At 42.3% G+C, this 15,029-nt stretch overlaps 1 pseudogene; it reads right to left on the bottom strand.

The window, feature by feature from the left end:
- Positions 1–12,868: 12,868 nt before the first annotated feature.
- On the bottom strand, positions 12,869–14,679 carry LOC112307641 (ezrin pseudogene; annotated as a pseudogene).
- Positions 14,680–15,029: the final 350 nt, after the last annotated feature.

Below are 15,029 nucleotides of genomic sequence, written 5' to 3'. Positions count from 1 at the left end.
TTGAGTGATGCCTTGATGGTTTTTCTCTAGCCCTTGGCCGGGTAAGAATCCTTGGTTTAGCATTTGAGTTATAGCAACGTTACTGGGGCTATCAGAAGGGGAGCTGTCAGAGTCCTCGGGGTTGTCACTGTCAGGAAGGGGGGTAGCTGCAGCCGCAGCTGAACTATCTATGTTCTCGGTCCTATCTGGGCGAGTCTGGGATCTAGTAACTGGGAATGCTAAAGTCTCGTGGGGAGGGGGACTGATCGTAAAAGCGGAGAATTCTTTGGCAATGGTTTTAATATCTCGGATGAAAGTGAGGGTCTCTTGAAGGAAAGGCTTTGGAAGCGGAGTGAATGCGGCGGTGGCCGCCAGGGGCAAGGTAATGGGTGCCTTGCACGCCGCGGGTGAAATGGCGGACGCGCCATGCGCTGAAGGCAAAATGGCGGCGGCAGGTGCGTGAGAGGTACTATAAGGAGGCGTTTGAATGGCGGAAGGACTGCCGCCACGAGTGGTGGCCAGCCAGGATTATTGTAGCGAGCGGCCTCGTCCTCTAATTCTGCCTGTTCAGAGGGATCTAACTGGTCGCCGGAGTCCTGAGAAACGGGGGGTGGAGCAGAGGAATAGAACTCCTGAAGGGGAGGGTGCAGAGAAGGGGCCTGAGGGTCTGTATCTATTTGGATGGAGACAGAAGGGCAATTTGAAGGCGCTCGTGAGGGGGGTCGCGAAAGCGAGTCAGCATGAGCGTCGGGGAGGCCGTGAACTGAGGGGGCTTTTGAAGGGGCCGGGGAGTGACTACGGAGAATTTCTTGCCCTTCTTTGCAAAGGCGCTGTATGTCAGGGGAATTATTGTGGTTTTTAAGGATGTCTGCTATGAGGTTATAATAGTTAAAGGCAGTTATAGGGACAGTCTCGGGGCCAAAAACCTTATAATAGTCATTTAGGCAGTCGCCTACACGGTGCCAGAGGCGGGAGTCAATGCTACCCTCCTGAGGAAACCATGGGCAGATTTTAAAAACGAAAGTGAAAAAGGAATTCAAATCTTTTTTACGAACCCTTATCTTGCGCACCTTGAGAGATTCTTCTAATTGAGCAACGAACAAATCATGTTGTGAGCATGCCTGTCCCATGGTTGGGTCTTACCTTTGAAATGCCGCTGTCGGGGGACGGGGGTCGTCAGGGAATGCCGGCGCGCGGTCGGGTAGTCGCGGTGAGCCGGGCGAAACGCTGGCGGCAAGCCAGGCGAAACGCTGCGATCGAAGGGGACAGCGGTCCGCACAGGCGATCAGTCGGGCCCGACGTTGGGCGCCAGTTGCCTCGGCCTGCGAGGCAGTCAACGGGGTCCGCCGATATACCTGCAACGGATGAAAAGGGATGGGACAGGAGGCGCGAAAGAACGGCAGCAAGACAAAGGATTCTGATCAAGCTGCAAATTTATTTCAAAACGGAGGGAGTTATATAGAGGAGGGCAGTAGAGGAAGTGCAGTGGATAGGTGGCTTCAAAGCGTGCTCTAGCCTGCGATTGGCCAGGGGGTGCATGGCGGGCGCGTGATCAAGGCACTGATTGGTGTGCCACCTGCATGTTCAGGCGGGAGGGATTCCATGGCTCCTGACCGCAGCATCCTGTTTATTCCGGCGCAGCTCTCAGGTCTGATTGCATCAGCCTGTTTCAGGCTTATCCCAGCCCCCAACACATGAGGGCCCCATCGTCCCGACTTAATCACCCCAGAGGCCCTACCTATTTATATCACATTGGGGTTTGGGATTTCAACATGTGCATGTTGTGGGGGATACAAACATTTAGTCCATAACACAACTCTAAGAAGAAAGTGCTCTTAATATATTTTTTTTCATGAAGTGGGAACTTCAATTCAGAAACCTTTGCCAACTTTCCCAAAATCATGCAGTTGTGCATGTGAGAAGCTATACTTGAATCAAAGGCTCAGATACCAAAGCCCAAAGTTGTAACCATTTTCTTGACTAGGAAGTCACCTTCTTTCTCCTTCAAAGCATAGACTTTCATAACAACTATTATGTTTATTTACCTCCTTTTCTCTGAAGAATAGAGTTTATATAAACTTCAGATTGAATTTTGCCAACACAGTTAATTATTTACTATTAGGAGCAAGAACCGAGATTATGATAGAGTTATATCATTTTTGTCAAGTGCATATATTTTCCCCCCAATACTTTCTAGATGTTGAGTTTTCTCAAAATTATAGTTCTCAGGCATTTACTAGCAGAAATAGGTGATTATCAGTCTCTCCTATACAACAGTTCCTTTTTGTACATAGACAATCAGCAAATTAATGGGAAATGACACAGGAAAAACATTTAAATTTCACAGTTATAGTAGTTTTGTTTTCTTTTTCTTGCTGATAACTTGAAACCAAGTTCACCAAATTCCCTGGTCAAGACTCATTTCTTGAGGCAATCTTTTGGTTTGTTTAATTGTAAGTAATCTCTTACTTGGGTGTTTCCCTCTTTCCATTTTTACCAATAATGCTCAGTTCATTTACTACAAGTACTAAACCTTCAGTTCCCTCTGCTGTGACAACAAGACTAGAATGATTGCTTTCTGATAATTTTCATATAGAGGTAAATTATGAAATCAGAAAAGAGTATCAGAGATTTCCTTGGTTCTGAAATTTCCCTTGCTAAGAACTAACTGAAATCACTGCAAATCTCGGCACCAGCAGATATGGAATGTACTAACCTCAAGAGAAAAGTAAACAGGTACTAATTCTACTCTTTTGGTTATTTTCATTTTCAGTGTAATGCAGGAAGGGAGTTCTTTTTTGAAATGTGAGTTTTTCCTTTTCATTCTTTTTCTCACTTCTTTTTTAAAAAATATATTTTATCAATTATGCTGTTACAGTTGTCCTAATTTTTCCCCTTTTTCCCTTCTGCCCAGCATCCACCTTCCCTACAAAAATGCCCCTACCCCTTAGTTCATGTCCATGGGTCATGCATTTAAGTTCTTTGGCTTCTCCATTTCCTATACCATTCCTAACATCACCTTGTCTATTTTGTACCTCCCAATTATGCTTCTTAATCCCTGCACCTTTCCCCCATTCTCCCCATTCCCCCTCCCAGCTGATAAGCCTCCAAATGATCTCCATATCTATGATTCTGTTCCTGTTCTGGTTGTTTGCTTAGGTATTTTTTTTTAGATTCAGTTGTTGGTAGTTGTGAATTTGTTGTCCTTTTAATCTTCATAGTTTTGATCTTCTTTTTCTTAAATAAGTCTGTATAACATTTCATGTAGTAATGACTTGGTGATGATGAACTCCTTTAGCTTTACCTTGTCCGGGAAGCACTTTATCTGCCCTTCCAATCTAAATGATAGCTTTGCTGGATAGAGCAATTTAGGTTGTAAGTCCTCAATTTTCATCACTTGAATACTTTTTGCCAGTCTCTCTAGCCACAAAATTTCTTTTGAGAAATCAGCTGACAGTCTTATGGGGACTTCCCTGTAGGTAACTAACTGCTTTTCTCTTGCTGCTTTTAAGATTCTCTCTTTATCTTTAACCTTTAGCATTTTAATTATGATGTGTTCTGGTGTGGTCCTCTTTTAGTTTAACTTGTTTGAGACTCTCTGTGCTTCCTGGACGTGTATGTCTATTTCCTTAGCCAAATTAAAGACATTTTGTTTCATTGTTTTTTCAAATAGGTTTTCAATTTCTTGCTCTTCCTCTTTTCCTTCTGGTATCCCTGTGATTGGATGTTTGTACATTTGGAGATATCCTAGGGGCTCCTTAGACTATCCTCAATTTTTTTTAATTGTTTTTTTCTTCTTGCTGTTCTGATTGAATGCTTATTTCTTCCTTACATTGATTTGAATCCCAGCTTCCTATCCTCCACTGATGGTTCCCTGCATATTTTTCTTAATTTCACTTAGTGTAACCTTCATTTCTTCCTCTATGTTGTTGTCATACTCAGTGAGTTCTTTGAGCATCCTGATCACCAGTGTTTTGAACTCTGCATCTGATAGATTGGTTATCTCCATTTCGTTTAGTTATTCTTTTGGGGTTTTCTATTCTTTCATTTGGGCCATATTTCTTTGTCTCCTCAATTTGGCAGCCTCTGTTTGTTTCTGTGTGTTAGGTAGATCTGGTTTGACTCCCTGTCTTAGTAGCAAGGCCTATTGTAGAAAAGGCACCTGTAAATTGGGGGGGGATAACCTTAGGTAATTGCGAGGGCGGGGCAACCCATTTCACCATTTTGTAGTTTTCTGTGGGGGGAGGGTTCAGAGAGGCGACAGTACTGCTTCCTGGATTCTGGAGGTTTGCCCAGCACTTACCCCATTTCTATTCACTTCACCCACTCCCTGTATGTGACTAGCACCCTTCCAGCTCTTGCCCTGTTGCTGAATCTCAGTGTGGGAGAGTTTACATACATTCTAAGACCATGAGAGCCCTTTAAGCAGAGTCTCCTAAAAATCTGGCTTTTTCTTCTGCTGCCCCAACCTCTACTGGTTTTTACAGCCAGAAGTTATGGGGATTTGTCTTCCCAACATTGGAACGCTGGCCTATGTGGCCTGGTCTAGGGCTGAGATCACGTGTTCCCAAGGTAGCCCTCCCAAATTAAATCAACCACACATGAATGTGGAGCTGTCCATTCTGCTACCATGGCTGCTACCACCACCCCTCCATGCCACACCGCATCTCCTTGCCACTCCACCCGTCTTGCCTCTCTGCCACTCCTACCCATCTGGATGAATGTGGCTTCTCTAAATCCTTGGTTGTTGGACATACGTACAGTTGGATTTTCTGACAATTACGGGTGTTATTTGTTTTGAGGTTTCATTGTAATTCTTTCTGTAGTTGGTCAGGGAGGTTAAGCATGTCTACCTATGCCTCCATCTTGACTGGAAGTCTCTCTCTCTTTCTCACTTCTTAGTTAATAGAGAAGCGGGCCAGTGGACTTATGTTGGTTCCAAACATAAACAAATTTGACAGCAAAATACCTTGATAATTTCTGAGTCTGTGCCCATTTTGTTTATCAGAAATCCTTTGCTTCAAAAATAATAAATGCTTCAATAACCTGACTACAAAAAGTACTTAATGGAGATTTTGATTTTCATCTTTGGATCTAATTCATTTCACAGTGTGGTGTGGGCTTACCGTAGGAACTTTTTCTTTTGTTTGTGACATTTTCACACCTATAGGTATTTGTAGGCACATGAAGGGTTTTCAAGCAGCTGTTTGTTTCTGAAATTAGTTCAGTACAGATACAGAGCAGTGCCTGAGAATAACTTGTGCTTAAAAAGTAAAAATTCAAAGGGGTAAGGCTGCTTCATAAATAAAAGCTCTACAATCTGTTGTAATTAACTTTAATTTTGTATTTATTAATTGATTTATGAAATCCAGCTGACAGTTAAAGTAGGGCTTAAATATTTTAAATATTTAATTTTAAGAAAGTCATGTTAGTTTTATTTGAAAATAAGCCATGAAATTAATTATTTTAGGAAAGGGTTTCTAATTTTGAAATATATGTACACATATACACTTTGAAAAGGAAATATTTTTCTTTAAGACAAATAGAATTATGTCAACACATATTTGTTTTGCATTTAATCAGTGTGTAATTTAATGCTAGGTGTTGGGTTCTCAACAAGAACAGGGCCCAACTCAGCACTTAAAAAGTTTTATAGTCATGTGAATTTCTAGTTTACTTTGTAAAAATAATGTCTATAAGTATAGAGTGGCTTACATTCCTAGACATACTCAAGAAGAAGCACATTTATCTGCCATAAAATTTAATACACTTGTATTTCACATTTCTATGCTATTTTAAATATTACTATTTATTTTAAAATTTATAACATTTTAGAACAATTGTTTGTATTGCCTTAGGGGGAAAGATATGGGATAGTAAAGTGCTTTTGCAGAGGAAATTATCTGCATCTCACAGAAAATAAGCCCTTATTCTTTTTCATCACAGAAGAAATAGCTGATTGAATATTACAGAGTATCTTGTGCTTTAAATATTGTGCTGGCCAAGAAGTCCTTATGTTTTTTTCCATAGCATAAGAGACACATTTTTCATTTTCACCAGTAAATTTATTGATTTGGATATTTTGAGAATGTTGACTATGTTTTGAGTATAATGTTGATTGTTTTCAATTAATGCCTTGATTTAATTGCTATCAACATCAACTGGTCTACCCGACCATGGAGCATCACCAGCAAGTAATCTCCAGCCCAAAACTTTGCAAAGCTCTCTTGACACATTTGATCAGTCATGGCCCCTTCTCTGTACACTGCACAAATTTTTAATCTTGCATTTCAGTTGGGTTTTTACTTTTCTTGAAATTATAAAGCCTAATATGCTGAAAATGTTGTGTATTTTCTTCCATCTTCAACATTAAAATAGCTACACAAAAATTCACCAATTTTGATACATTTTTTTTTTGAATGCACTCATATGACAGCTGTCACAATACAATCTAGCAAAATTGTTTGGAATGAAGTTAAAAACAACTAAGCGCTATTGAAGCCATCTTACAGAAAAAAAAGAACTTTCTGGCCAACCTAATATAAACATCCTTGTAAGGTGTATATTAGTTATAATCCTATGCTCCTAAATTATTTGATGAAAATCACAAGAATTTTTCTTATTGAAGGCACATCTACACCACTTTATATTCAACTGATGCATATTTACTTCTACCACCAGTTCCTATTTGTGAAAACGATTCTTTAAAATGTACTGTTGACTCTTCTGAATAGGTTACCTCATGTTCCTTTCAAGCTCAGAGCATATCTTTCCTTAGGTCAGAACAACTGTTTAAAGCTGGCACTACATTTAGCAACTTATTTACCCTTTGGAAGAAGAGAACTTTGAGAAAGTTGAACTTTCCATTTGAGTCATAACTGACAATTCTTCCTTGTGAACTGCTAATTTTATATAAAATGCTTTCAACATGGTTTTAATTATGCAGCACTTAAGAGTAACACTTAGCAAGGGATCTGGAGATGGTTCCTTATCTTCCTGCCCTACCCTTCTGTCAACTGAAAGTTGAATTTATACCTTCAACAACGTCTTTGTCTCACTCTATTTTTGATTTTTTAGTTTCCTGAAAGTATGAAATGAAATCTATAAATGATCGCTGTGACAGTTTTCTTGGCAAATTGAAGAAGCCCTGTAGTAATGCAATAAATGTTGGTACTTTGCTCTTGTACTGTCATGTATTATTATCTCAACTGACTTGAGCTATATGGATATACAACATTGATATGGCTTCTTTGTTTTCTACAGCTGATATGATCTTGCAGTGCAGCAAGGGGAAAGAGAAGCACACAAACTCATGAAACTAAATTCAATTAATCTAACAAATTCAGTCTTACAAATTCAGCCTCTTCAGGTGTTTGTTTCTTTTGAATAATACAGTCTTGTAGATTTCTGTCTCTTCCCTGCCTCTCTCCAAGGTGATGAGTGTGTCACGGTGAGCTATGTGCATCAAAGAAGGCAGTACACATCTTTAATCTAAACTTATCATATTTGCAAAGCTTTGCTTGGTTTTCTGGCTTCTTTGATCTCTGCAATAATGGCCTCACCTGGTGTCTGTGTTCTGTGAGCATCCCACAACTGCAGTAAGGAGCTGCTGCCTGGGGAGTTATTTCTCCGATTGGTCAGGTGTCCTGCCTTGCTTACTTGGCTTTTCCCTAGGTCTCCTCTGAAGTCTGGCTGTTACTTCTCTTTACTTGTAATTTGCTCCTTAACCTTGGGTCTCTCCTACAGACATCAGATAAGTGTTCAGTTATATTTCATTACAGTTATCTCCTTCCACATAAGCTTACAAGTATGTTTTGTGCCAAATGGGAGTCTAGGAAAACCAGGGGAAGAGATGTCAGGACTTCATATCCCTAACTCTGCATTGTTTTGGTGATATACCTTGAAATGGCTTTCTTTACAGTTCCAAGAGGAAAAAACCACAAAAGTCCTCTATTACATGGCTTTATTCTCAATATATCTAGTGTGGTCCCCTCTCTATGACTTCATTGTAGAGAAGGGTGTCTTTTTATCTATTTCTTATCAACTTCCTTGTCTTCATTCCATAATCACCAAGGAAACAAGGATTGGGCTTTACCCTTCCTTTTTCTGTCTGCTCAGAAAAATAGCTTATGTCCCAAGGCGGCACTTCACCTTTCTTTAATTCAGTAATGGCAGATGGGCATAGGTATTTCAAAAAGATTTTTCCTGCTATACTTGAGTGAGGCTTTGGAAACAAAATGGGTACATCTGCTCTGCTAGTGACTCATTTCAGAGCTCACCTTCCTTTCTGGTTCTTGCTTACAAAATGAAGATGATGTTTTAGCTTTTCCTCAGCTCTCCTTAAGAAGTCTGGAAACCACACAAAATGAGTTTGTTATATCTGAGCAGCCCACACCACATGGTTATCAGAGTCTTAATTTAGCTTTTCCTTTATGCTGAATGGGGCTGAATGCAGCATAGGCACAAATGTGACTAAACCATTTTAGTTTCAGGGTCTGCATCTTTACTTCCCCTCCCTCCCCATGTCCAGCATAAACAAAAGGCCCCAAGCCGAACTACAGCTAGGTCTGAATACTTGGACACAAAGCTACAACCCTTAGGTCTTAGAAGTTCATTTGGCTTCAACTGAGGAAGCTTAGAGTCTGCTATAATGAAATTCCATCAGTAAGTCAGGGTCTTGAGCTACTGGAACCCCCTTCCACCCTCCATTCATTCTTCCCTCTCCTCAGAGCCTACTCATCCCAATGCGCTCAATCCTGACTTTCTACGGGACACTGGGAAGCAGGGATTGGGGCATTTCCCCCTCATTTAGTGGGATAACATGAGAGGAGTGCAGTCTCCATGGAGAGGTTGGCTGGGAGCCTTCCCCATGTTCTTCACACAGACAGCAAAGCCATCCTCCTGCCAAAATGGGACTTGGGGAAGACAAACTTTGGACCCTCCTCCCCTGAAAAATCTCTCTGCAGATGACCTGACGGAGCAGAACTCTGGGTTGGGAGGGGACTGGCTCTCTGTGGTGCAGCTGCCCCTCTTTAGCAGGAGAAAGAGCAGCAGCTTGCTGAAGTTAAGGGGCTCCCACTACAGGTCCCCATAGAAGCTGATGAATTGGACACTATAGCTCAATTGCTGCAGTAGAGAAAGAGTCAGTGTGGAGAGTGTACAAAATACACTTAAGGACAAGACTGTCCCAATGGTTGGCTTACTTATTGACACCTCAGGGCTGATGAACATTAAACACATGGGTGCTTCTTGGGAACACAGAAAACGTCTACTCTCTGATCAGTTACCTGCTAGAGGACCTGGGCAAGTACCACGGTGATTAGGTGGCTGTGGCTGTCTGCTTTAGGGAAAGGAGCCAGGAGTTTGGCATGTACAGCTGGCACTGCAGTAGCTGCTTGAACTCAGTGACAGCACTGAGAGGCGTATGAGAGGGAAGGCCCAGACTGAGCTGTTCAGTAAGATAGTTTCAGTGCAGCCCTGGACTCCCTTCAACTGAGTCCAGGGCTGTCTCTCAGCACTTTCTTCTCAGTGAAGTGCAGGACGTTCTGAGGCACGGCTCTCTGGTGGCGGACTGGCGTTATCCGCTAAAGGGCATGAAGAGGAAACCTGGGATGTGTGTTTCTTATGTAAAACAAGAGGACCTCCGTAGTAGTTTCTCAGGATTACTGTAACAAAGTACCACGACACGGGTGGATTAAAACAACAAAAATGTATTCTCTCAGCTTCCTAGGGACTACAAGTCTGAAATTAAGTTGTCATCAGGGCTGCGCCCTTTGAAGTTGCTAAGGAAGAACCCTTCCTTGCCTTTTCTTACTTTTTAGTGGTTGCCAGCAATCCTTGGCCTTTCTTGACATATAGAGGCATCACTCCAGCTTTTTTCTCTGTGTCACATATGTGTGTGTCTTCCTTATGTGTCTGCGTTTTCACATGGGCTTCTATATGATAAGAATACCCATCATTGGATTTAAGGCCCACCTTTATCCAATGTGACCTCATGCTAACTGATTACATTTATAACGACCTTATTTCCAAAAAGGATCACATTCTTAGGTGCTGGTTGGACAGGAATTTTGAGGTGAGGCACTATTCAACCCAGTACAACCTCCATCTCCTTATACGGACAATTATTTGGTAATTTTTTAAATCTCTCAGTCATGTCCATTCTCTCTCTTATAAAATTCTAACTTGTGACCAGAAGAGAAAAATACAATCTGTGTGGCCAACAGTGCATGGCCTCCTTACACTTTTTGTTTCTCAGTGGCTTCTTTCTCAGTCACACTGTTCCCTCTCTCAGTTCCTTCAAGTCACTGCCCCAATTTTTCCTTCCTATGAGATGCTCCTTGATCTTCCAAAATGGAATAAAAGCCAGCCCTTACTATTTATCCTCCTTCTTCCTTTTTTTCCTCCATAGTTCTCAGTCCCATCTGACATATTGTACTTTTATTTTTAAAATAAATTTCTTTCCCCCTACACTGGGTGGGAATTTCATAAACAGAGACATGTTTTCTTTTTTAACTCTCCATCTTTAACATTTAAGGCAGTGACTGGCATACAGTAGAAACTCAATAAGTCTGTTGAAGGCATTTGTGTGTTGAGAAAAAGACACATGACCTGTTGGGAGGCATGCTTACCAATACCTGAATGAAGCCTATTTAGAAAAGGAGAGAATGCAAATATCATGTCACTGGCAACAAGCAAGGTGAGATGAGCTATGAGGGTGGGTAGAGAGGGAGGGTCTTGATGGCAATGAATCTGTTATCTTGTCTTTAATGCCTGCTTCCAGCACCTTATTTTCTTCTTGGCACACTAGCTGATAAACTGTTTTGGTTTTGAATTCTGAAACTCAGTTGTTACCAATACACTATCACCAACTGAGAGTGAAGCCACCATTTCATCCCCATAACGTTTTGTTTTGGTGCTGAACAAAGCACCAGCAACTTTCTGTTGTATGGTCACCCACTTAAGACATTAAAAAAAGGGATGCAGAATCTGATCTGAAGTAATAGAGAAATAATATTCACAGTCTCACCACATCATAGATTCATCCCCAGAGACCTAAGGAATTCACTTTCAAAATGATCTATACTTCCCTGGTACCCAGGAAATGCAGAGACTGCTGAGGGTATGGTCCTTCCCAAGTTTTGTGCCTATGGGAAGCACCAGGGACAGCAACAGCCTGAATGTGACCCACAAACTTTTCTGAACAGTATGGGGAAAAAAGAGGGAGAGCCCAGTTGAAACATGAAGGGCACAAGGAGCAAGGCTGCAAAAATCCATTTTTAAATGTCACACAGTGCTGAGGAGCACATGAACTCTCAGTCACATTCTTCCCCACCAGCAGTGAAGCCTCACACTGGACCTGAGACAGACTCTATGTGTGTGATGCCCTGAAGGGCATGGCACTGCCGAGTTCCTTCCTTCTGTCTTTGTGCCCTGAGATTTTCACAGAACTCTTTCTTATCTTTCAAAGATGGCTCTGATGCAGATAAATGTGACTTTAACCAAATTAGGGGAACTTTCATAAGCCATACAAAGAAAAATAAAATCAGTGGGAGAAGCATTTCAGACATCGACTTTGCAATGCTACGAGTGATATAAACATAAAATCCTTATTGCTATAGTACTTTCAGGCTGTTTTGAACAAATATTTCTTGATAATAAAAGACAACACAAAAATTAAAGGGTCATTTTCAAAGTGGTGTTTAATTGGAATCATTTTCTATTAGGGTTTGTTTGCTGCCCAAGGGGCTGATCGCACCATATGAGTCGAGAAGGAAATGCACATGTAGTTATAGTTATTAGGGACATGGGGAAGCAAATAGGGCCTCCCCATAACGCCATCTTCAGTGTCTTGGGAAGAATGTAGAAAGTCTATTATCGTTTCTTCAAAAGTAATTTTAAAATGCAAATACAGGTGCTAACAGATTCTTGTCTCCATAAGTGTCGATTTTCTTGCCCTGCACTCATTTATTTTTCATAAAGGATGAAATACGGGCAGAGGTTTACTTGTTGACAGTTACCACAACTGACTCAGACTCGACTTGGACCTAAATTCTCCTTAAAAGCAGCGAAGTAGAAAATAATGAGGGCTGAGTTATTTCTGAAATGTAAAACCTGAAATTGCCAGAATTTACTCAAGTTCCTTGAAGGTAGAGAATTCAGAGCATTTTTTAAAAACAGTATGTAACTCTCTTATTATTCTGGGAAAGGTAACAAAATAAACAAAACTTTCTCTTTTTTAAGGTTATAGACCCATATTATTGCTTATATATAAATGCTATACTCTGTAGCTGAAATTAATTAGGTGTGTAAGTCCAGCAATGTGGTCCTGGGACTGTTAAAAAACAAAAAAATATGAAAAATTTATCCAAGAGTGGAGTGTTCTCCTGTGCTGTTCATCCTGGAAGAGCTGGTCGACTGAGGGAGGAAATCACTGTTTGCACATGTGTGTGAGAGTGCTTTACACCGAGTTTTCAAAAAAATTTCACCCCTCAAAAACCATAAATATGCAAAGATGCATCCTTCATAGAAATCAAGTACAAATCAATCAATCTGAGCTAATTTCAAATACAGAAAAAAGTATGGCACAGAAGAGAAGCCACAATGTGTTTTTCTGTATCACACTTGCCAGCACGGAGTTTGTTACTCAGACTTTACAAGCATCTCTTTGCTTAGTCTAGTCAGTCCTGCTCCAATAACAAGAAAGGAAGTGATCAATAATACCAATACTAATACTAATAATAACCAGGCCATTTGGCATTATGATACTAATAGGAAAAATAAACCAGGGAAGAAGCTTCCACTGGTCCCAGCCCTAGAATGTTCCCACTGAAAGAGCTATTGTCTTTCTAAAGGAACTGAAGTAAGGCAGGGGTGGGGGGCTGTAGATTTAGAGAACAACAAAAATTTCAGACTCTGCCTGTGACACTCTGCAAATCCCAGGCTCAAGGCCCCATCCTGCCCAGGCTCTGCTTGGCCTCCACGTGGCCTTGAGCTCCTGGATGCGCTGCTGGATGTTGCCCTGCTGGATCTGCCCCGACATCTTGTACTTGACTCAGCCTTGCTTCGTGTTCTCATTGTGGCTGCTGTCAGTGTGGGTCCTCTTGCTCTCACTTCTGGCCTGGGACAGCTCACTGGACAGAATCATCAGCTGCCGCTGCACTCGCTCACTCTTCTCGGCCTCGGCGATCCGCTTCTCCTCGCTGGACAGCGAGGGTGTCCTTGCTGGACATCTCGGCTCTGTAGCTAGTGTACTCTTGCCTTCCTATAGCAGGTTCTCCTGGATGTGGTATCCCATTGCCTTTAAATGGTGGGGGTTGGGGGTGGTGGGAGTGGGAGGCTCTCATCACCACGTGCAGCTCCTCCTTGGTCTTCACCAGGTGATCCATGGTTTCCTTGGCCTTTACTGCCACTCGACCTCATTGTCCTTGCACCTGCATGTGTTGGCCAGTGGGGCAATCTTGGCTGTGTGCTTTACAGGCCCCACAGCCAGCTGTTCCTGGCACTTTATCAGATCCGTTGTTTGCCTCTTCAGTTCCTCCTGGGCGTGCAGCTAGGCTATGTGGTCCACCTGCAGGTGCTCAGCCTCTTCCTGTGCATGCTTCCTCTCCTCCTCCAGCTGCAGGGCCCTCTGCACCTGGTTGGGGAACTCTTTCTCACCCTTGTTCATTTTCTGTTTGTAGTTCTGGAGCCTGAGCATCAGCACCTCCTTCTCTTGCATCATCTGCTCTTTCTCTGTCTCCACAGTTTCTCTCTTCCTTTTGGTTTCCAGCTGCTGCTACTCCTGCTGCTTCTGGTGCTTCTCCTCCCAGGCGGGGGTCTTCATCTGCTGCACCTCGGGGGTGTCAGGCTTCTTATTGCACATGCACAGCCTGTGGTCCCCCAGGCAGAGCTGCAGGACCCACTTGTTGATGCAGAGGTGAGAGACATAGAACATGAAGTCAGGCGCCTTCTTTTGCCATTGAAAGAGATGTTCCTGATTTCATTCCACGGAAAGCCAATCTCTGGAGTCAACTTATCATCTTTCTCATAAATATTTAGTCCAAGGACATCACTCTAAACCAAAGGTTTATTCCTTTCTTATTTTTTAATCTCAAAATAGTTAATTCTGTAGATTTCTAGGTCTTGGGCAATTTTCAGATACTCCAACAAAGCACTACCTTCGAGCATCCTGTGGTGCTCAGTGTGCCACCCCTGGATCCAGTCCTCCTGCTGATCACTGGTAAGCTTATGCCGGTCCAAGACTCTTTGGGGGATCAGCTGCTTGGAGCTGAGGTAACCGTACTTGTGCATTTCTTTGTTATAGTCTCCAAATTTGGCTTGCACTGCATGGGAGCCGAGGAGCACCACAGTGTCTGGAGGGCGGTAAATCTCATGTCTACGAATACCCTCCTCCCCTTGGAGGAAGAAAAGCTTCTGCTTGACGTCCTGGATGAGCCTCTTCAGTGTAGAACTGGGCCCTGAACTTGAGCAGGAGAGAATTTTCTTTACTGACCTCCTGGGCCACATTTTTAAATCAAGTTTCAGCCAAGTAGGAAATTCTTTGTTATCTATGTATGGGAGGTCAAAGAACCACACTTTTCAAAGGTCGATCGTCTTAACCACCTGATCAAAAAGTTGTTTTCCTATTGCATTTGGCTGGATGACGAACTCCAGCTCCGCATCCATGGTGGTAACTCAGACATTGATTGATTTTGGCATTTTCAGTTCCTGGTGGCTTTCCCTCAGTCCTCTGGAAACACAAGTTGCCAGCAGCCGCTGCGATGGCTCGCTGGACTGCCGCTCTGCAGAGGACCGCCATGCTCTGGCGGTGGGCGCATCTGCGGCAGCCCATGCTCCAGGGCTTATTTTTTTGAACTATTCCCTAACAATGATGATGTTTGGTCCTTTATTCTGCTTTAATGTTAAACCCAAGTCTCTTCCCACTGACCTCTAATTTAATTTGCATGTCCCAAATTTATTTTAGTTTTTACTTCCAGTCTATTTTCAAGAAGCCAACTGTACTACTATATGTACATTTTTCTCCCTGGAGTTAACTTGGAAATGGTAGG

This window comes from Desmodus rotundus, chromosome 2, assembly GCF_022682495.2.
Source record: "Desmodus rotundus isolate HL8 chromosome 2, HLdesRot8A.1, whole genome shotgun sequence".
Lineage (NCBI taxonomy): Eukaryota > Metazoa > Chordata > Mammalia > Chiroptera > Phyllostomidae > Desmodus > Desmodus rotundus.
This window is presented reverse-complemented; position numbering and strand designations above follow the sequence as displayed.